The following is a 21,407-nucleotide window of genomic DNA, read 5'->3' as shown; positions in this document are numbered from 1 at the left end:
ATTCATGAAATAAAGTAACAAATTTTTATTAATGCTCTCAGAAATAAAACATATTTTATTATTCATTGAAGACTAGATGCTGTGACTATTCACAGAAATATGAATTCAATCTTTGTTCATTAAGTACAGCCAGAATTGGGAATGAGAGGAAAGATCTATTTTGCTGAAGAGCAGATTAATTACACTGAGAAATTTGCTTTATTTAAATAGTTGGCATTTGTCTCTAATCTATTAGAAAAACTTGTTAATTCTGAAGATTTATTCTGTTTTAAAGTTAGTTTGAATAGATACATGTGAAACAAAATATGTATTTACTTTTCAATTTAGTTCACATAGTAATTCAGAAATTTAGCAGCTTGCTTAAATTTGCAGTTACAAATCAGAAAGAAATAGTTGGAATGAGCAGATGTTTTAGTTATCCAATAACTTGTTACACTGACCTGATCTTGGTTATGGGTGGGAGGTTAATTTTGTTTATCTTTTTTCTAAAATGTCATGATATGTCAGTTGTACTAAAGATAGAGTAGAAGCAAAAAGAGAATTAAGAATTAAAATTTTGATTCCCCAATAAATCAGATTAGCGTCTTTGCAGCATAAACCTATTAGAAATATATACATCCATATACAAATAGATATGAATTTGGCCTCCCAGTCTTTAGCAAAGACTGATGCTAGATTTTTCCCTCACACATTATTTACAGTGGAATTTAAAGCAAAGTGAGAAATTTCATGTTAAATTTTTAGGTACATTTAAAAAATAGCTATATGAAAAGAATATTATCAAAATGCACAATATATAGTCTCTCACTTATACAATATAATTTGGATGAGACTTTCAATACAAGTGAATTTTGCAAACGAATGAAAATTACCCTTTTAATCATTAAAACCCTTTTAATCATTAAAACCTTTTCATTCTAATGACTCCAAATCTCACAATATTATCTTATGCTCTGTATAGTAAGTTTAAGGATACATCATTTTATTGTAAAATTCTAGGGCTAGAAAGGAATGCAGATTTAATAAAAAATCTTCCAGTGTAACTCTCTGATTTAAGAGATCAGAAATTTTAAACCCAAAGTATACGATACAGCTTCTCAAAATCAATCGTATAGTTAGTCTTTGGTCCCTCAATTTTTTCTTACAACCGATGAAAAGGTGGGAACAGCCTCTGACTTTTCAATTCATTCCTCTTGCCCCTCTCGGTTTTTATAATATCCTTCCTGGTTTGTGAGCTAGACAATCAGAGAACAAATTCTGTTTTAGATTTATGTAAACTGAGAGCAAGTGGGATGCAAGTGAGAATTTGGGAAGTATTAATGTGAACATGAGTAAGATGCTGGCTAGAGCACTTTTTTTTCTTCCCTAAATTTCCTCTAAAATTATGGCTTATGTCCAGATAAAGTTGTTGGATATTTGAGATATAACTGCAGCTCATACATTTATGCTGTATTTTCATATAATAAACTACTCCTGAGAAGAAAATTTTAATCTTGAAAATATTCTATTAGTTCTATTTATTATGTTTATTATTAATAAATGATTTTAAAATATTATTTAGATTTAAAAAAACCCTTGTGCTAACATATTCTTGTAGTTACCTAGTTGTCTATTATACTTTATTACTCTCAATCTTGGATCTTAAAATAATTCTGTACATTAAACTTGTAAAGGTGATTATTGGTTGTAGGTGAGTAAATTACACAGATTTTACATCACAGTTTTCTGTTATTATTGAGGAGTTTGATTTACTGTCTTAAAAGTGTGAGCTTATTTTAAAAGTTTTACCTTCATGTTTTAGCCTGTTTCTAGCTAGACCTTTTCTTCTTTTTAAAAAATGATTTAATTAATTTGTTAATTAATCAATTTATTTAAAGAAGATTTTATTCTTAAGTAATCTGTATACCCTTTGTGGGGTTTGAACTTGCAACCCTGAGATCCAGAGTCACATGCTCTACTGACTGAGCCAGCCAGGCATCCCTGTATTGGCTTTTCTTCTTAAAAATTTCATAAAATATCAAATCCTTATGAACTATACACCAATGTGAAACTGCAGATCTTTTCATTTCAATTTTAAAATGTTTATTTTTTCACACACATATATCTGAATTCTAGGAGTATTTTTGTATGGGAGTAAAATTAATAAAAATGATAGCTTTAACCTCATTTTAAATTCTTCATTATCTTTTTTTTTAATCCAATTAAACTTCAATTTATATTTTTGGTTCCTTCTGGGCTTAGCTGCAGTTTTTCGTTTGTTTTGTTTTTGCCTTTGCTCTTTTAAAATTGTGTAAGATCATTTTGATTATGCAATTGGCACAAGACCTATTTCCTCTGTTACATATATTCACATTTCATTAATAATAAATATACTGTTTTAAATAGCCTAATATTCAAATAATGGTGTTGTTCTGATTATAAAAATATACATATTTATTATAGGAAATTCAGGAATTGGAGACGTAATGAAGACTATTAAACTACCCATTTTCCACTGTTTTGTGCACCTTTTTTTGAGGTTTTTTCCTAAGTCTACCATATGCTCTCAATTCTCTTTCCTTTTGATACACAAGCACACGTGTACACAATGTACAATGTATGTATTTTGTGCCCTGCATTTCCACTATTATTAATAGCAATTTTGATGATCAGTTTATTTCAAAGTGATTTTTTTCTACAGTGAGAAATTCCTTCTTTTTATAGGGAATATCCAAGACTACTGGGAAAAAAACATCATAGGAAGCAGTAATAACTTGCTGAGAAATATCATTTTACATTGACCTTTCCCATTCAATAAAATTAATTTTTATTGTTATTTGAATTGTAAAGAGGTTATGATTAAGACTAAAACTAAACATTACCTTTTGACATCATAAAAACATAAAGGCAAGAAAACTATGTGTTTAAACAAAATCATACAGTAGCTAGCTCGCTTAGGAGAAGTTATGATATATGCTCTTAGAAAACAAACATTTTTAAATTCACAGATGCTGCAAAGCCCTGGTCAAACATAAATTACAATCAGTTTTTATGTAACAGTAAAAATTCCAAAGGACTCTTACTCACCAACTCTCAATATGTATCACAGATATGCTTTTTCTTTATGCTCATAGAATATAAACCACATTTATTTCTATATCTGTGTATACTTTAAAATAAATTATCCCAGAAAACAAAATGTTGACTACACTGTGTTCAAATGCAATACAACAACAACAACAACAACAAAAACAACAAAACCCAGAAATCTTATACTCTGAAGAGCCTGTACATGGTGAGAATTTTGGAATGCTTATAGAATTTGAATGCAGTATCCATTTATTTCAAGAATATAAACTGCCTTATAATTATCAGATCATTCAATACTTTTAGCAAATGCCACTCCATTTTTATTATAACAATTCACTCTTTCTTGTTTGAGTACTATCATATGTAGAAAGAGCTCTTTACTTACCATTCTGGGAAAGATGAAATTTATCATTATGCCATAAATACCCTGGAAAGCAAAGAAAATATTATTATTTATTATACCTCCATCCACAGGGGTTCTAACCGCCAAATGTAATGCATCAGCAGCAAAACAAAAATGAAGTAAATCTATTGCAGAAAATACAAATCAGTGTTCTAAGAATTCTTGAACATGTATTACATGATTTTGAACAGAGCTACTTTAGAATTAAGCAATTGTTGTGATAAGGAGTTTCAAAGTCAGAAATAGAACATTATATTTTCCCCAAACAAATATATTAGGATTAAGAGAATGTTGTCAATGAACTACTCTCCTTCTCCCCTTTAGCTCAGTTGAAACTTTCGTTTCTATAGATGCGACAGCTATACCCAAAACTCTTTAAGGGAAAATTGAGGGTCATTCTACTTTCTTGAGGTCAACATTAGTGACCATTTTTTTTATACATTCTTTTTTTTTTCAATATATGAAGTTTATTGTCAAACTGGTTTCCATACGACACCCAGTGCTCATCCCAAAAGGTGCCCTCCTCAATACCCATCACCCACCCTCCCCTCCTTCCCACCCCCCATCAACCCTCAGTTTGTTCTCAGTTTTTAAGAGTCTCTTATGCTTTGGCTCTCTCCCAATCTAACCTCTTTTTTTTTTCTTCCCCTCCCCCATGGGTTCCTGTTAAGTTTCTCAGGATCCACATAAGAGTGAACACATATGGTATCTGTCTTTCAATGTATGGCTTATTTCACTTAGCATAACACTCTCCAGTTCCATCCATGTTGCTACAAAGGGCCATATTTCATTCTTTCTCATTGCCACGTAGTACTCCATTGTGTATATAAACCACAATTTCTTTATCCATTCATCAGTTGATGGACATTTAGGCTCTTTCCATAATTTGGCTATTGTTGAGAGTGCTGCTATAAACATTGGGGTACAAGTGCCCCTATGCATCAGTACTCCTGTATCCCTTGGGTAAATTCCTAGCAGTGCTATTGCTGGGTCATAGGGTAGGTCTATTTTTAATTTTTTGAGGAACCTCCACACTGTTTTCCAGAGTGGCTGCACCAGTTTGCATTCCCACCAACAGTGCAAGAGGGTTCCCGTTTCTCCACATCCTCTCCAGCATCTGTAGTCTCCTGATTTGTTCATTTTGGCCACTCTGACTGGCGTGAGGTGATATCTGAGTGTGGTTTTGATTTGTATTTCCCTGATGAGGAGTGATGTTGAGCATCTTTTCATGTGCCTGTTGGCCATCTGGATGAGTGACCATTTTTTTTTAATCCAAATTTATATATAAGTTATTTTCCTGTTTGGAATCTTGAACTGGAAATCTGATGTAGGAGGTGAGAAACAAAATTAGAAGTCTAAGCTCCAACTTTTCCACACTAAATAAATGATAACAAAGCATTATTTATTTTCTTACTGTTTTCTGTTCATTAAAAACAAGGTTTTGATTGCACCCATGATAAGAATTAGAACAAAATTATATTTGAAAAAGGAATTTTTTCTTGAATTTCTTGTGTTCTTTAGAAGTTTGTAATTAAAACTTACTCTCACATTTAATAATTAGTACAAAATTACCTTTCTTAGTGTCAATAGTTCTAAAATAAAGAAACATGTCAGTATGTAAGAAAATATGCTTTTCTCATATCCTGATAGTGTTATTATGTATTGGTCATTTTCTGTTCCTTTATTTACTTATTTTTTAAATATCATAATTTAGAGAAAAACACACTGAGTCATCTCCCTCTACCTCCCCTACCAAAACTAGATGTCTAAGGAAATTTTAATAGAAAACATACTCAGAAAATGGTTTTTACTTGAGTTTTTGGATAATGACACTTCAGACCCTTCAAAGTTTTGTTTTTGTTTTTAAGTTTATTTACTTATTTTGAGAGAGAGAGTGCACGCAAGCAGGGAAGCGGCAGAGACAGAGTGTGAGAGAGAATCCCAAGGAGGCTCTGTCTGCACAGAGCCCAAAGCAGGGCTCAATCTCACCAACTGGAGATCATGACCTGAGCTGAAATCAAGAGTTGATGCTTTAACCCAATGAGCCACCCAGGGGCCCCAAGGCTATTTTTGAATGAAATAATTTTGAATAATAATTGTCATGTGTTAATGTAATTTGAATCATTATTTCCAGTAAAGAAAATGTTTTTATAAATAAAAACTAGCTAAAAATTCAAATTTTATACACACACACGCACACACACACACACACACACATATATATGTATGTATATTTAAGTAAGCTCTATGCCCAACGTGGGACTTGAACTCACGACCCTGGGATCAGAAGTCACATCCTCTACCTACTGAGGCAGCCAGGTGCCCTTGAAATGACAGATATTGATGTTCACAAAATTTACTGACTTTTTTTCTGGAGAATAAAATTAAGATTTGAAGTGTGTCCTACTTAGATTTTGACATAGAAGATATCTTAGTTTTTAAACATTTTTACTTTTAAAGAAACATTTGGGTAGTTTCTGTAGAAATTCTGTAATGATTCAGGAATTCTGCCAATGAGTATAGGAATAGTTTTAAGGAAACTTAAAATAGTTTCTTAAGTTTAAGGAAACTTAAAATAGTTCCTTTTAAGGAAACTATTTATATACTTAATTGTGCATATTGACAATTTATTTCAAAATTTTGTATTTATTGATTTTTAATGAAATATTTTAATGGAAAAGACTTTTAACATAGAAATATTTTATTGTATGTGGTGCTTATTCCCAAAGAATTATTAATACTATTTTTGATATTATAACTCATATTTATAATTTTAAACCGCTCAAAAAAAAAAGCAAAATAATTTTAAGCACCAGCTCCTGAAGAGGGCAGCACGTTCTAGATATTATTGAATTCCAAGCTCAAATATGACAGCTTTGGCTTCAGAATACTTTTTTCTAAGAACTTGAGGGAAAAAAATTGGATATTTTTTATAGATGTCTGCTCCCATGATACAATAAACTAGCAGAAATTCTAGGCAGCTGCAGACCAAGGTCAAAACTGTATTTGATTATTAAAAGAGAACATTCAAATTAGACACCTAAAGCAATGTATTTAGAAAGGGAACAACAAAATACTAGTAAGGAGACTTTCCATAAGGAATGTGTTTTATCTTAATACTGTAGATAACTTTTCCTATTGGCAGTGCATTGACTGTCAAAACTACTAAAGGGGTTAGATTTAATTATCTCACTTCTTGCACATTTCATCTCAATTGCTATGGCAACATTCAGTTGCCTCAGCAGCAATGCACACTTTAATCAGATATTTCCTCCTTATTTCTCTATGAGCCAAAACTGTGTAGTCAAATTTACAACCAAGTCCTGATGAATCTGATAACACTTCCTACAATTTAATGGGCAACTTGCCTCCACCCACACATATAAATATTTTCAGAGAGGCTTGTAACTATTGGACAAGTGTAAGACTTGATAAGAATATACATTTGGACTTTCCTACTTCACTTTTTTTTCTCTTTCTGCCACCATTCCTTTATAGCAAATTAGTTTTTTGTGTGTTTTTGTGGTTTTTTTGCCAATTTGAAACTCACTCCAGCAAGCCTCTACCATGGGTCATCTAACCTCAATAAAATAGCCAATGAATAAGGGAAACGACCTCTCACATTCTTCTTCCTTAAGAAGTCTATTGAATTATTTGCATTTTATCTGAATATACTCAGAATTGGCACATCAAAGAGCTTCTTTCTATTTCCTGAAAGCAGGTAGGAGAAGGAAGAAAAATAACTGAAGACGAAGTAAAACATGATATAAGAGGAAACCTGTAGAGTCTCAGACTTAAGTGGAGAGCCAAGCATGAAGAAAATTTAGCCAAGCTTCAGTAATAGCAATTTTAATGAGAAGAAAAAGCATGATGCATTAAATCACTGATGTCACTTGGGTGAATATTAACCATCTACATTGTTGGACAAATCATCATTTTATTTTGCAAAAGACTAGAGAAACTTTTGTGGGCATATAGGGAATATTCAAACTGTCTTCAATTCTGACTTAAAGGGTTAGCTTATTATAATTTCATAAATGCTTAGAATTTTTCAAATAGTAACTATTTTAATTTGATACTTTTATAATAATTTTTTAAACTGTAATTAAGAAGCAAAGTGATCTTAGCTCTTCTTGACAATTTTAGTGCCTGCTAAAATTTGTATTTAGATAGCAAACATTTTATCCTGAAGTTGTGATAGTTGTCTGGTGAGAAATTTTACACCAGTAGCTAACAGTAATATTTCAGCATGATGTTTCAATCACCACTTAGTAGTGTCTGGTAACATTTTCATTAATGGAGGCAACCAAAAAGATGCTTTCTATAGCTGGGTTTACCAGTCTGACATTTTCATGGCAATTTCTAGATGGTATGTTAGGTATTACAAACCACCTAAATACAGCAATCAATGAACACTTGACCAAACATAAAAAAAGGTTATTTAAGGTACAGTCTGTACGTATTTTTAATTTTAATTGAGATAATCATTAAAAGACTATGTTCAACATATGGTTATTGAAAACTTAGCTTCTCATTAATGATGAAGTTTGGATGCCATATAACCTAGGGAGTAGCTGAAGGAATAGAAGTTTAATTAAAAAGAGAAACCTGCAGAAGAAGAGAAGCACGGAAACTATCTTCACATATTTGAAGGGCTCCTTATATAAAGGAGACAGCGAGTATTTTAGAAAACCAAGACAAATGGCAAAGAGTTCCAGAGAAGTGGATTCCAGCTCCATATAAAGAAAATGTAAAACCAGAATTCCTCAAACAATGGCACGAGCTATGAAGCAATAAGTGCCTTGTCTAGGTGTATTTTATAAACCGTTTGCATATGAACTCTTTAATTTCTGTTGCTTGAATTCTGGGACAACATTGCAGAATCACTCTACAGATTTAGATCTGGGAGTTCAGATGAGTCACTTTTTAATGAATTTTTCAAGTACCAGTGCTTTATGTCAGTATGGAAACCTAGCAGTGATCTGCAAACAGCATATTCAGCAGCAAGTTTGCAAATCCTACTCTGGAGAAATGGTCTAAATGAGAAAAACAAACAGTTCTTAGAGTGAAGAGTTATCTAAAATCTCCAAGGAGACATGTAAATCGGTCCTAATTGGCATTCTTTCAAGAACCTCAGTAGATGCCAGGGAGTGACTAGGGGTGAAGAATGAGTTTCCCTTTCAGTCTTGACTTGGCTCTTCAACCTAAAGCTGGGGTGTTGCCAGACAATGTGTATGCCGCTGACTGTGTTAGACTTGTTCTCTGGATGAAAGGAAGATTTTGGCACTATCCTCAAACTCTATATTCACTTAAGAAATAGTAATTGCTCAATTAAGGGCCCAGAGCTTTTTTCCTGTACCCAGAGAAATTAAAAGTTGAAGAGAAAATTGCACATGATGTGGGAATGTTCACCTTCGCCAAGGTGGCTGATTAAGATAAGGGAAAGTTGTAAGTAATTCGAAGATTATAAATATAAGGAAATTGCTGATTCTTTAGTCAAAGTGATGGTCACTTTTTGTATAATACCAGATCCTATAGAGTTCCAGTTTACGTTAGTTGGAAGTCGTCTTTTTACTTAGTTGGGTTTTGACGTTTCCTTATGTTATCCTTCTCTCAAATCACATTGAAGGATACAAGGGGCTCACAAAAGGTCTTACATAATAATATCTAACCTTAATGTACTCCAGTGCTGTTGTTTGGAGCATGAGATCTTTTGGAGAATGCCTGTCTACCAGAAGCATCTGTTTCTATCCAAGGAGCTGATGAGTAGTTTTGCAATAAGGAAAACTAACTTTAATTCTTACCCTCAAAGAATGTAGGATGTTACATACTTCACTTTACTCTTTCCTGCTCCTCCAGGCTTCTTCAAATCAAGCCTTTATATTAACTTATGTTGTTTAAAATTCTACCTGCTGAGGTTTTGCTGGCAAATGGTCTTGAAACTTGTTTCCGAAATGCTCACCCACAAAAGCTTTTACTAGCCAATTCCATTTGGTTGGCTATACTCCCAAAACAGTCTCTGGTGAATGAAAACATTAGCTGCAGAGAAACAGAAACTTCCATGGCACCCTGGAGGAACTTTTTGATCCAAAAGACACTCCTAGTAAACCAAAGTGTCATTGCAAATTCGTGAACATTTCCTTATGTCATGAAAAGCAGTAGGAGGAAAAGCTGCATTTGCACAATGGCTGTTCCATGTGTGTAAACCTAGTCTCCAACGTGAGATCAAAGACTGTCTTCAATCAACAAGTATTTATTTAGTGCATACCATGTTTGAGGCTTAAAGAGTCAGAAAAGGACAAATAGGAGCTATTTGAAAATTTCTGGTATTTGTTGAATGAATGAAGAAAGACATGTTGCTGTCCTACAAAAAATTAATCATCTACAGGATTATAAAATTAACATGAAACAAAGCACAATCTCTCTTTATCAGTTAAAACATTTCATCTATTTTGTGCCACAGAAGGTTTTAATAAATTTCAACTTCCTTCATTTAAGTAGTCCTAACAACAATAAAAAAGCACAAATCAGGTTGCTTTACCCAATATGGCCCTGCACCTGTACATCTACCCATTTGCACTTCTTGTCTGTGGAACTTAAGGTATCTCTACTGAACCTTGACTGCTCTGATTGTGAGCTTAATGAAGACAAGGAAGGTCTGCATTTTTGTTTTCTAACCAGTGCAACAGTGCCTGGTAAACAATAATAAGCATTCAGAAAATGATTATTTAATGGATAATAAATAAGAGCAATGAAATGGTATTGACATAAACGCAAGAATTTTTCAGCAAGGTTAGTGTGGCTTGAAATGGTGTTCGTTTGATGGAAGATAGAGGATTTTTCCACAGGGCCTTCAGGAATGGATGGGATTTAGATACTCGAGGGGAAGGAAATAAGGTATTTCTAATGGTGTTATGAATATGAGCAAAGGGATTGTTTGGATACATAGATATTAATGAAAGGATTTCATTCTTCTTGATGGGACCATGGGCTGTGTTATGGGTGAGTGATTTTGTTTGCTTTAGATTAATGGATATTGTATAGCAGTGTTTCTCAACCTTTAATTTGCATTCCTGGGGATCTTGTTAAACTGCAGACTCTAATTTAGTGGGTCTGGATTGAGGTGTGAGATTATCTATTTCTAACAGGTTCCCAGGTGATATTGGTGCTGGTGCTATACTCTGAAATGTGACTGTGGAGGATCCTTAAAGCTAGACACAGTCATTTGGGCTTGATGCAGCAGGCATTCGGGAACGAACACTATATTCTCCAACAGCTATAGCATGATGAAAACTGCATTTAAGAAGATTAGTGTGTCAACCTTATGAAAAGTATACTAAAGAAGACAGAGTGTGGATATAGGAAAATCAGCTGGGAGGCTGTCTTACACTTCATTTGCGTATTTCACAGATTTGGTTTTCAATTACCTGTTGATTGATTAGTTTGTGTGGACATGGTCAATTCAAAAGTACTTTCTCAGTGGAATAACTGTGGGCCCACTGATTATTTTTTAAAACAAGTCAAGTTTAGGTAAAACACATGGGGAATTCATGAATGCTATTCCCTTCCTCTCCATCTGGAAAAACTGCATTCCTTCTTAAAAATAATTGAAATGTTAGCTCTTCTGTTCTTATCATACTATAAAATTGTAATTATACCCTCACATGTATGTCTCAGACTCTGATCTTATTATATCATAAAGATAATAATAATAATAATTAGCAATAGTAGTACAACTAGTGTTTTTTGAGTGCTTATTAGTAGTGGCAGGTAAATTGCTAAGTTTTATAATTAAATCCTTATAACAATGTTGTGAGGAATACTGCTATTATCACCCCCATTTCTACAGATGGAAAAAAAAAAGAGTACTTGCATGCCTTAATATGGTGTTGGCTACATGGAAATAAATATATTTATTCAGAGAATGATCAGTCCAATGTCTTCTAAGAAATCACTGATTTCTTAGTGTAGCTTCCATTGTTGCTTGATATCTTTGTCTTAATTCCTTGATCTCAAATAATTATAATAACAGATAGGAATTAGTGAGCGTTTCCTATGTCCTAGGTACTACTTTAAGCAGTTTACATGTGCTGTCTCATTTAATGTTCATAATAATCCTATGATATAGGTGTTATTGTTACCCTCATTTTACATATGAAGAAAATGAAGCACAAAGATTAAATAATTTGTCTAAGTTTCCATAGTTTTAGAGCAAAATTGTAGTTTGAATCCGCTGCACAGTGTTACTGATCTTAGCCTAACTTGTCCTCAGTAACATGGAATTCTGAGTGTTTTCTTAAGTGAACACCATAAATTTCTTCAAATCATATTTGTGAAAAGTTAATTTTTCATAAGAGAGAGCCCATGAAATGCAAGAAGGCTTATTGTTATATTTTTGCTTCTGTTAACACATTGCAATGCCTGGCCAGGAGGAACTCCCCAAGGCTGGCAGATACTTAGATATGAGAAATTTTTTTCAGTGAAAGGACAGCAAATCTCAGATAACCTGGGGCCCCCATACGTCATCTCTCTAGTCATACACCAAAACCCTCATACCCACAATTCAATTCCACAAAAGAATAAAGAGTATTCTTCAAAACAGGGAAAGGATTATTTAAAAGATAGTCAACATTGATAACAGTAAATAGCTTCAGCGACACCTGGGCAGCTCAGTTTGTTAAGCATCCGATTTCAGCTCAGGTCATGATCTCACAGTTTGTGAATTCAAGCCCCGCATTGGTCTCTACGCTGACGGTGTGGCGTCTGCTTGGGATTCTCTCTCTCTCCCTCTCTCTGGCCCTGCCTGCTCTCTCTCTCTCAAACTAAATAAAGTTAAAATAAATAAATAGGCAAATAAATAAATAAATGGATGCAGTGATATCCTTCCTCTTAGGCTTCTCTTTATCCATGAGCTGCATGGCCAGTTCTTGCTAGAATTTACTTCAAGTTCATGCAGGGAGGGAACATTATAATCTATTATTTGACATATTATTTTAAAAGGTTGTATTATAGTAATGTAAGTAAATATACAAATGTTATCTGTACACATATGCCTACTAAGTTTTCTGCCCCTCAGGAAGAATCTTAATTTTCTAAGATAATATGCATTTATATTTTAATACCTATCATAGAGAATTGGTTCCTTCTTACTAAAATATATAAAGAGGCACTTAATATTTAAACAAAAGAAAACAGAAAGCCATTACTACAGCCATGAGTACCAAACATTTGGGAGGTCTTAATTGTTTTCACTGGAACTCCCACCAAGCATAATTGTCCTTTTTCATTATTATTCCACTTTATTTTTAAAGGGGATGGGGGGAACCCCCCTGCATTCTATACCTCCAATTGTATTATACAAATTCATGAAATATAAAATACTTTTCTATAACCTAAAAACTGTTTTAGGATTATGACAAAATTTCATGGACAGTGTTTAATTTGAATTTTTTAAAAGTTATTTTCTTACTTTGAAATATTGCAACTGCAATACAAGTCAAGTCTTTCCTGAATTATCTGTGAGTAATGACAACTCATTACTATGACTACTTGAACATATTTTTCAACAGAAACAAGCACATTTTCCTTTATAAATGAAATACAACCACCAACATTAGAATTGATTCATCACTACCATTCAACCCTCAGACTGCATTTAAGTTTTGCGATTTGTTTCAACAATGCTCTTTTTAGCAAAAGGATCCAGTCCAGAATTAAGGAGTGCATTTAGTTTTTAAACTCTTTAGTCTTTTTTAATCTAGAAGATTTCCTCAGTTTTCCCATTATTTTCATGGGTCTGAAAATTTAAAAAAATTAAGAAATTTAAGAAACTAAAAAAATTACAATTTATTATTTTGTAATATGCTCCTCATTTTAGGCTTATCTTCTGTTTTCTTATTATTGGACTTAGATTATCTGTCTTTGCAGCATCATGAAAGTGAGGGTGGATGGATCTCATAGTGTCCTATCAGTTGGCACATCACTTGTGATGTTAGTATTGATTTCATGATTAAGGTGATCATTGTAAGATTTTGTTTCTGTTTTTAGTAAGTATATTGTGGAGAAGTACATTAAATTTCAATTTATTTATTTATTTACATATATATAATATAATAATAATATAATATTATATTTACATATTATATATATATTTATATATATAGACTCATGGATATCCATTTTATCCAATAGGTTATAATCTGCTCTTATTATTATTCACTTTGATCTTCAAATAGTCTCAGATATGCACAGTGTGATCCTCTTTAGTCTGACCTCTTTCTTTGACATGTCCCTGGCATTGTTTTGAGTACTCCCATATATTTTTTAAATGTTTATTTTTGAGAGAGAGCATGAGCAGGGGAGGAGCAGGGAGAGGGGGTGGAGGATCTAAAGTGGGCTCCGCACTGACAGCAGGGCTTGAACTCACAAACTCATGAACCATGAGATCACAACCTGAGCTGAAGTGAGACACTCAACTGACTGAGCCACCCAGGCACCTCAAGTACTTCCGTATTTGGGGCACAATAAGATACACTTTATTTTTGTCTTTTTCATGCCCCGGGTATGCAAACAGCTGTTTCTCCAAGCAGTCCTAGTTTCTTTAGATGGTATTTAGATTTGGAAGGCAGGTGTTCCCATTGTTTTGGGTATGTCATTGTTCTCAGGATCTGGAACTAAGGAAATATATGCAGGAAAAAAAATCTGTCTATCTATCTATCAGCTATTTGTACATGTATACACATATTGACGTATATTTGTGTCTGTATCTATATCCATACATTAGGAGTTCACACTGATACCTCCATTTTAATTTAATTTATTTTTTAATTTAAAATCTAGTTAGTTAACATACAATGCAATATTGATTTTAGAGGTAGAATTCAGTGATTCATCACTTACATACAACACCCAGTGCTCATCATAACAAGTGCCCTCCTTAATACCCATCACCCTTCTAGCCCATCCCCCACTCCCCTCCCTCCATCAACCCTCAGTTTGTTCTTTGTCACTGAGTATCTTATGGCTTGTTCCTCCCTTCTCTTTCCCCTCTTCCTATATGTTCATCTGTTTTGTTTCTTATATTTCACATATAAGTGAACTTACATGATACTTGTCTTTCTCTGACTGACTTATTTTGCTTAGCATAATATACTCTAGCTCCATCCATTTCATTGCAAATGGCAAGATTTCGTTCTTTTTGATGGCTGAGTAATATTCCATTTTATAAACACACACACACACACACACACACCATATATATATATATATATATATATATATATATATATATATATATATGGCGTCTTCTTTATCCATTCATTAGTTGATGGACATTAGGGCTCTCTCCATAGTTTGGCATTTTTGGGAATACTTTATACACATCAGGGTGCATTTACCCCTTCAAATCTGTATTTTTGCACACTGAAACCTCGATTTCTAAACCAATGCCACATGATCTAATATAGTTGCTCTCTTTTCATATTTTTAACTACTTTCTTCAACAATGAAAAAGCTATATCCCAATTATCCTTAATATATTTATTTGATCTATTTCCTCACATGTAACCAATATCCTATTGCTGTTAAACATCCCAGTCTCCACCCAGACTTCTTCTCATCCTTCGTGAGCTCCAACACTGCTCTTTAGGCTGTTGAGGCTTTCCCCGCCCACACTCCCTATGGATGCCAACCTAACTTGTTCCCGCCTAATGAGTTTAGGGTTTGATTGTTCAGGAAAGGAAAAAAGGAAGGATAAGGGAAGAGGAAAAGGAAGGTAAAAAAGAAGAGAATAAGAAGAAATTGCAATTCTTTTAAATTGTTGCCTGCTGTGTGGTTTCTAATGTTATTGCATATTATGTATTTAATCGAAAAGTTATCTTTTTATTAAGAAACTAAAAACAAAATAACAAGTCTATCTTAACTAACTAGACTTCACATATTTGACAAATATTTATTGAGTACCTACTACTCTGTGCCAGTATAAATGAATTTTAGTAAAAACCCAATTAACTACAGTTCTCAATTAATCAATATATTTTACTTACTTGCCTTTCAGGGAAATTGGCCAATTATAAGAAATCACATCCAAACTGAAGATTTATTCAAAACAAGGTCAGTCATAAAGTCAGTATGGATTTTACTGTAACTCCCATGACTTATATATTATACTATATAACAAGTGATATTCAGAATTATGACCCAAAAAAGGAATATGAAACTCAATCACAATCTAAATACTGCCATGTTCACTACAGACATTTTAGAAATATTTTCAACAAATATACTTTTATTCAGTTAACCATAAAACTCTATTCCCCAGACAACCAATTTCTATTTTATTTATTCCTTCAACAGATATTTAGGAAACATCTATATGTGTCAGAGTCTGTTTAAGAAAATAAAAATCTATTAAGTTCCTGTTCTAAACAGGCAATATGTGCTTTCCGGGTTATTATAAGTGCTAAGAAGACAAATAAGGAAAGCTAGGGGAGCTGCCTTAGACAGGTGGTTAGTTTAGTTTTTTCTTGCCATCAGTTTGCCATTTACCCAGTGACATTCTTTTCCTCAGGATGAGAATTATATTATCCTCTTATTTGTTTGCTGGTTTTCTTTAGTATGTTTGGATCAAATTTACAATGAACTTTTAGTTGCATCTAAGTCATTTTGCACAGATTGGACCAATATCAATCAAGATGGCAAATTGGGGGCATGCCTGGGTGGCTCAGTTGGTTAAGCATCCGACTTTGGCTCAGGTCATGATCTAGCAGTTTGTGGGTTCAAACCCCACATCTGGCTCTGTGCTGACAGCTCACACTCTCTCTTTCTCTCAAAAATAAATAAACATTAAAAAAAAAAGATGGTAAATTGAGGAAGGTAAAAGGGAAAGAAAGGGTTAGTTGGGGAAGCAGTCTGAGTGAATTTTTAAATTAAAAGAGAAACTTTATTATATTGCTTGGGTTTTCTACATCACTTAACACTTTCTTCATAATGTGTAAAAGTTATTTTTGCTAAAAAATATTTTCACAGTAGCTGAATTCTACTTCAAACAGTGTAGTGATAAAGCTTATGTATCCTTGAGCAACAATGAATGGAAAATGAAGTGATTGAGATAGACAAAAATCTGTAAATCTTTCTATTGTTCGTTAGCCACTTTCCAGATGTATATGTTGTACTAACTCCCACAAATGGCGACTCTATTTTAATAATTTAAATTATGGATATGGTCCCAAAGCCTTCTATTATTCTGAAACAATAGTTGGTATTTTATTCCTTAGCTCAGTAGATATCTGTCTACTCTAATGGTACTGGTATGAATTTCAAGAATTTATAGTATATCAGTTTAAAAGAAAGATAAATAAGAAAACGAAAGTGGTTAAATTCTAGGATAGATTAGTCAATCGAAATTATTATCATCTATATGTAAAAGACAAGAATTTTGAGACCTGATTTAAACTCTTCCCAGTCCTTGTTAGATAACTTTGGGCAAATAACTCCTACACTCTTATCTCCAGTCTTCTCTTTGGCAAAATGAAAATGATGCTAGTTTGTGTCTAAAGTCACCATTTAGAAACAAGATCTTAGAATTAAAACAAACAAAGCCAATAAAAAAAATACCAGTGTCGTGTGTTTTGACACACACACACACACACACACACACGCTCTCTCTCTCTCTCTCTCTCTCACTACACACACACACACACACACACACACATACACACACAGTATTAAAGGAAAAATTATTTTTCAGTCAAATAAGAGAATATGTTGAATACTCAATTATTAAAATTCCTATTCACTAAGATTACTGTTCTGTTCATTTCAATCCTTTCAAAAATTACAGTAATCCTCTCAAATGATTATATTTGAGAAAAAAGAAGGATAGGAGAAATAGCTACATTATATTTCTCTTTTGATCCTTATTTTTGATAGGGTTCACAAAAGATGTCTACATCTTAATCATTTAGACGTTGCATATGTGCAAAAATACATTTTATGAGAAAAACCCTGGCACATTCCACATTATTTCTCAAATAAATAATAATAATGTACAAGTTTGAATTAGTTTCTTAGAGAGAAGAGGACCCCAAATCACTATTATTCGATTTAAATTATTAGAAAAAAATCCAATAAGTTTTGCTAACTATGATAATACATTGACCTTTATGTAGTATATAGAATTCACAATATAGAATTCTATACAAAATATTCATGTAACTTTTCTAGTTCATTCTCAAAGGCATTTTATAAAATATAGATTAAATAATTTCAATTTACTCATTTTGCCTCCATAATATTTAGCATTCTATACTTTTAATTATAATAAACTATTCCTCTTTAATACATACCTATTTAGTATATATATGTTGTACACACATATTTGCAAAGGCACAATGTTCTTTGGCAAGGAGTTTATAATTGGTGTCTTAGAAATCAAAACCAAAATGAAAAACTTTCCATTATTTCCAAAATAATCAGAATATACAAACAAATAATTCTGAACTTTGATTGTATTTATCACTGTGTATTCTCTGCTTTTATAACCCTATCTAAGTCGATGAGCATGGAATACTCATTTTTTTGGCGTTAAGCCATTTTATAAGGTAAATGAAGTCACACGAGTATTTGTTGAAACCTCAGAACTAGTGAACCATCCAGTGGATGGCAAATTTGGATGGGAGGGAAAAGCAGTTTAGAGACCTTCTTAGCTGGCTGATACAATGGGCAGTCCAGAAAGCACAAGACAAAGGGTTACACTGCAGAAGTATTTGTTGTAAAGCTACGATCCCCCACCCTTGTAAATCCGTGTATACTATTTACATTTTTTCACATAAATTTATATCCACAGGCGGAACCCAATTATCTGTCACAGGGCTATTATAAGGATGAACTGAGACCACATTTATAAAATTAACACTGAGTTTGTACTAAGAGCTAGGCCCTTGTTTAAGTGTATTCATCTTCAGAATAATACCACAGATATTAGGTTGAACTATGTGAAAGTGCCATTTCAGTAGGTGAAAAACTGTTGAATATCAGCAAAGTGACATTTTGACCTACTACTGTTGTTTCATGTTACAAATGAAGAAACTGAGGAACAGAGGGCTTAAATAACTTGTCTAAGGAGAATCTCTGCTTCTCCCCATCTTACGATTGAGGAAGCTGATGTTTAAGAAAGAATAGGCAACTTTTCCAAGGATACACAGCTATCTGCGTTTCAGGGAGTTAGATCAAGAGAGATTATATCTGCTTATGCATTTTATAAATTTCATATTGCTAAAAATATTAATGTAAAATGTTAATATAAAATGCTGGTAATATAAAATCTTCTCTTCCTACCCTCATCCTGGGTCTTTCATTCTCCAGTAACCAAGGATTACCAGGAAAAGATGCATTTAGTGATCAGGATAAAAAGGCCTCCATTTTTACTGTCTTCTGAGAGCTTCCCCTCCAAACCAACAGGGTGACTGCACTCATCCATCCCCAGCCTCTCCTGTGACCAACTCAATGCTAAATGATTAAGGTGCTAAAGTTCTTTGGTTTGTTCTCAAATTATTTTCGGTGATATCCTTGGGACAAATGCGGTGCAAGGGCTATCAGAGATAACATTAAAAAATTCATGAAACGTTATCATTTCTCAAGTAGCACACAAAATGAATCTCAAACATAATTTCATGCGATTTAATTTGAGCTGGAACCAGGGACATTTTAGACTGTATACACAGCAGAAGAAAGAAGAACCCAAGTAGGAGTATCTTGTTGTTGTTTTTTTCTTTTTCTATTTCTTTTCTGCTCTATTTTCACCAATGCCTCAGACACTCCCTTGTAATCAGTTAGGCACTTTGAGACATGGACTTTGAGCAGCATTTGATGAACTGCAATAAGGCTAGGAGAGACCATCTTCATCCTTGGCATAGAGAACATGAACATTTTTCTTAGCAACATGTGCTAGGTATGCTACTTCAATGAATTACATGAACACCAGTACTGGTTTCTTTGTAAAAATTGCAGCTGCCGCAGTAACAGTTTATCTTTCTGGTTCTCCTACACACAGAAGATACAGTAGTTACCAGTGCCTGACTCCAGAGTCAGCCTGAGTATGAAGCCAGACTCAACCTGTATTTGAAATCTCTACCACTTAACAACCTGTATGACTTTGGGCAAGCTTCTTTGTATCTCTATACACCAGTTTCTCATGTGTAAAATGAGGATTATATTAGTTCCTACCTACACAATTTAGAAATATTTTAAATGGGATCATGGTTGTAGTGTTTAGAACATTGCTAAGCATGCTCTGTATTTTAATAAGTATTGATTTCTCGTGAAATTTTGAGCAGATCTTAATTTAACATTTAGAAACACAAGTGCTTTCATGTGTTCAGAGAATGCTTAACCTCCATCAGGAATTTAGGTTAATTTCCTTAAGAAATGATTCATCACACTCCTTGCATTTATCTTATTCTCACTTTATTTCCTAGATTTATCTTTAATATATCTTTTCCCACTTCCCAACATTTACATAACCATCTCAGTTTTCCCAGAACAAATACACTTCATCACCAGTTACATCTATCCTTGTCCTTTCCTTTCCTTCAGTGTTATAATGCATTTCATTGTTTGTTCTGATCGTTTACTGATAACTGCTGTATTACCAAAATAGACATCAGTTGCTAACACAGAGTAGCTATGCTGGGTGCTATTCAAAGCACAGAGAAATTTTTCCCTGAAATTGAAGCTGATGAACTAGAGGCACATAAAAAACAAATTAAGATCCACTCACTACTACATATATGGGGTTACAACAACAAAATACTGCATGTGACTATTATACATGGTAACAGAGAACTTGTACTGGGAGAAAAAAAAATAAAATGTGAGTTATAAATCACAGTAGGTTAATAGAAGACTGTTAGCTCTGATTTTCCTTTTTTCTTGTAGAACCTTTTAATTACTGCATTTCTAATGCACTTACATTTGCCAGTAGTTCTCGTTTTTATTCTTCTAATAATAGTTCCTAAGGTACATCCTATAAATTACACCTTTCCTTTTCCTCTCCCTCTTCTCTTTAAACAATTCTGAGAAAGAGAGAGAGAGAAAAAGAGCAAACTGTAATTTTAAGTAACTCCTTTGGATTAGTTCATGTGCTCCTTTAAAAACAAAAATCTCTAACTGTCATTAGCACTGTGCTTTCCTGCCTGCATTCTTATACATGCCAATTTATCATTACAGCATTGCTGCTGGCCTGCCGTTTTTCTATTAAGGCACCAACTCTAGACAAACAAGCCCTCTCCATTCACTCCCCACATTCTTTACTTTTTTAACTTGTTCTAATTCCAGGTTTCCTCTAAGGACCCTCAATTTCAAAACCCCTCATTAGGCTGGCCGAAAGTACTTCTGTTTCCTTTTACTCTATAAAAGGCTAGCTTTCTCCCCGAACTCATTTGTTCAGTTTTGTCTTTTAACCTCCTTACCTCTTACATCACTCTGCAAGGACAGTGCCTTTTTTTTAAGTTCTCTAAGCCTTGTTCCTCTATCTTTAAGATGTTTCTGGAAATCTCACTTCTACAATAAGTAGAGGAATAAGTGTTACCACTGAACTTGCCAAACAATTTAAGGGATGACTGTAGGTCCTACATTTGATAAAATGGGAACAAATCCTAATTTAAAAATCCTGGGAAAAGCAATTACTTGGAGACAGAGAAAAATTTGTGGTAAGAATGACTCCATGGCAAATAATTAGGTATAAGAAGAGTATAAATTATTTTTTTTCTTGCAAAGATAGAGACATTCATTCATATAATAAATATCCCAGATCCTCTACTGCGCTAGAGCCTGGAATGATAATAACAACCCTAGCAATAAAATATCTACTTTCTGGAGTATTCTTTTATGGAATGTTATTTTTTTGTTACATTCTTTGCTTTCATTCTTCACTCTT

At 33.4% G+C, this 21,407-nt stretch overlaps 1 protein-coding gene and 1 long non-coding RNA gene across 14 annotated transcripts in view; one reads left to right on the top strand and one right to left on the bottom strand.

Annotated features, from left to right (window-relative positions):
- ADGRL2 (adhesion G protein-coupled receptor L2) overlaps positions 1–21,407 on the bottom strand; it is a 619,307-nt gene that overhangs the window by 216,331 nt on the left and 381,569 nt on the right. For all 13 annotated transcript variants that reach the window (XM_053214320.1, XM_053214321.1, XM_053214304.1 and 10 more), the window contains exon 5: positions 3,455–3,496. The gene's annotated coding sequence lies outside the window, so the exon portion shown is untranslated. The remainder of the gene's footprint in view (positions 1–3,454; positions 3,497–21,407) is intronic.
- LOC128313906 (uncharacterized) overlaps positions 14,849–21,407 on the top strand; it is a 57,905-nt gene continuing 51,346 nt past the window's right edge. Inside the window, exon 1 of the long non-coding RNA XR_008294997.1 lies at positions 14,849–15,583. This is a non-coding gene — a long non-coding RNA (uncharacterized LOC128313906). The remainder of the gene's footprint in view (positions 15,584–21,407) is intronic.

This window comes from Acinonyx jubatus, chromosome C1, assembly GCF_027475565.1.
Source record: "Acinonyx jubatus isolate Ajub_Pintada_27869175 chromosome C1, VMU_Ajub_asm_v1.0, whole genome shotgun sequence".
Lineage (NCBI taxonomy): Eukaryota > Metazoa > Chordata > Mammalia > Carnivora > Felidae > Acinonyx > Acinonyx jubatus.
The sequence above is the reverse complement of the archived record's forward strand: the minus strand, read 5'-3'. Positions and strand labels throughout refer to the sequence as shown.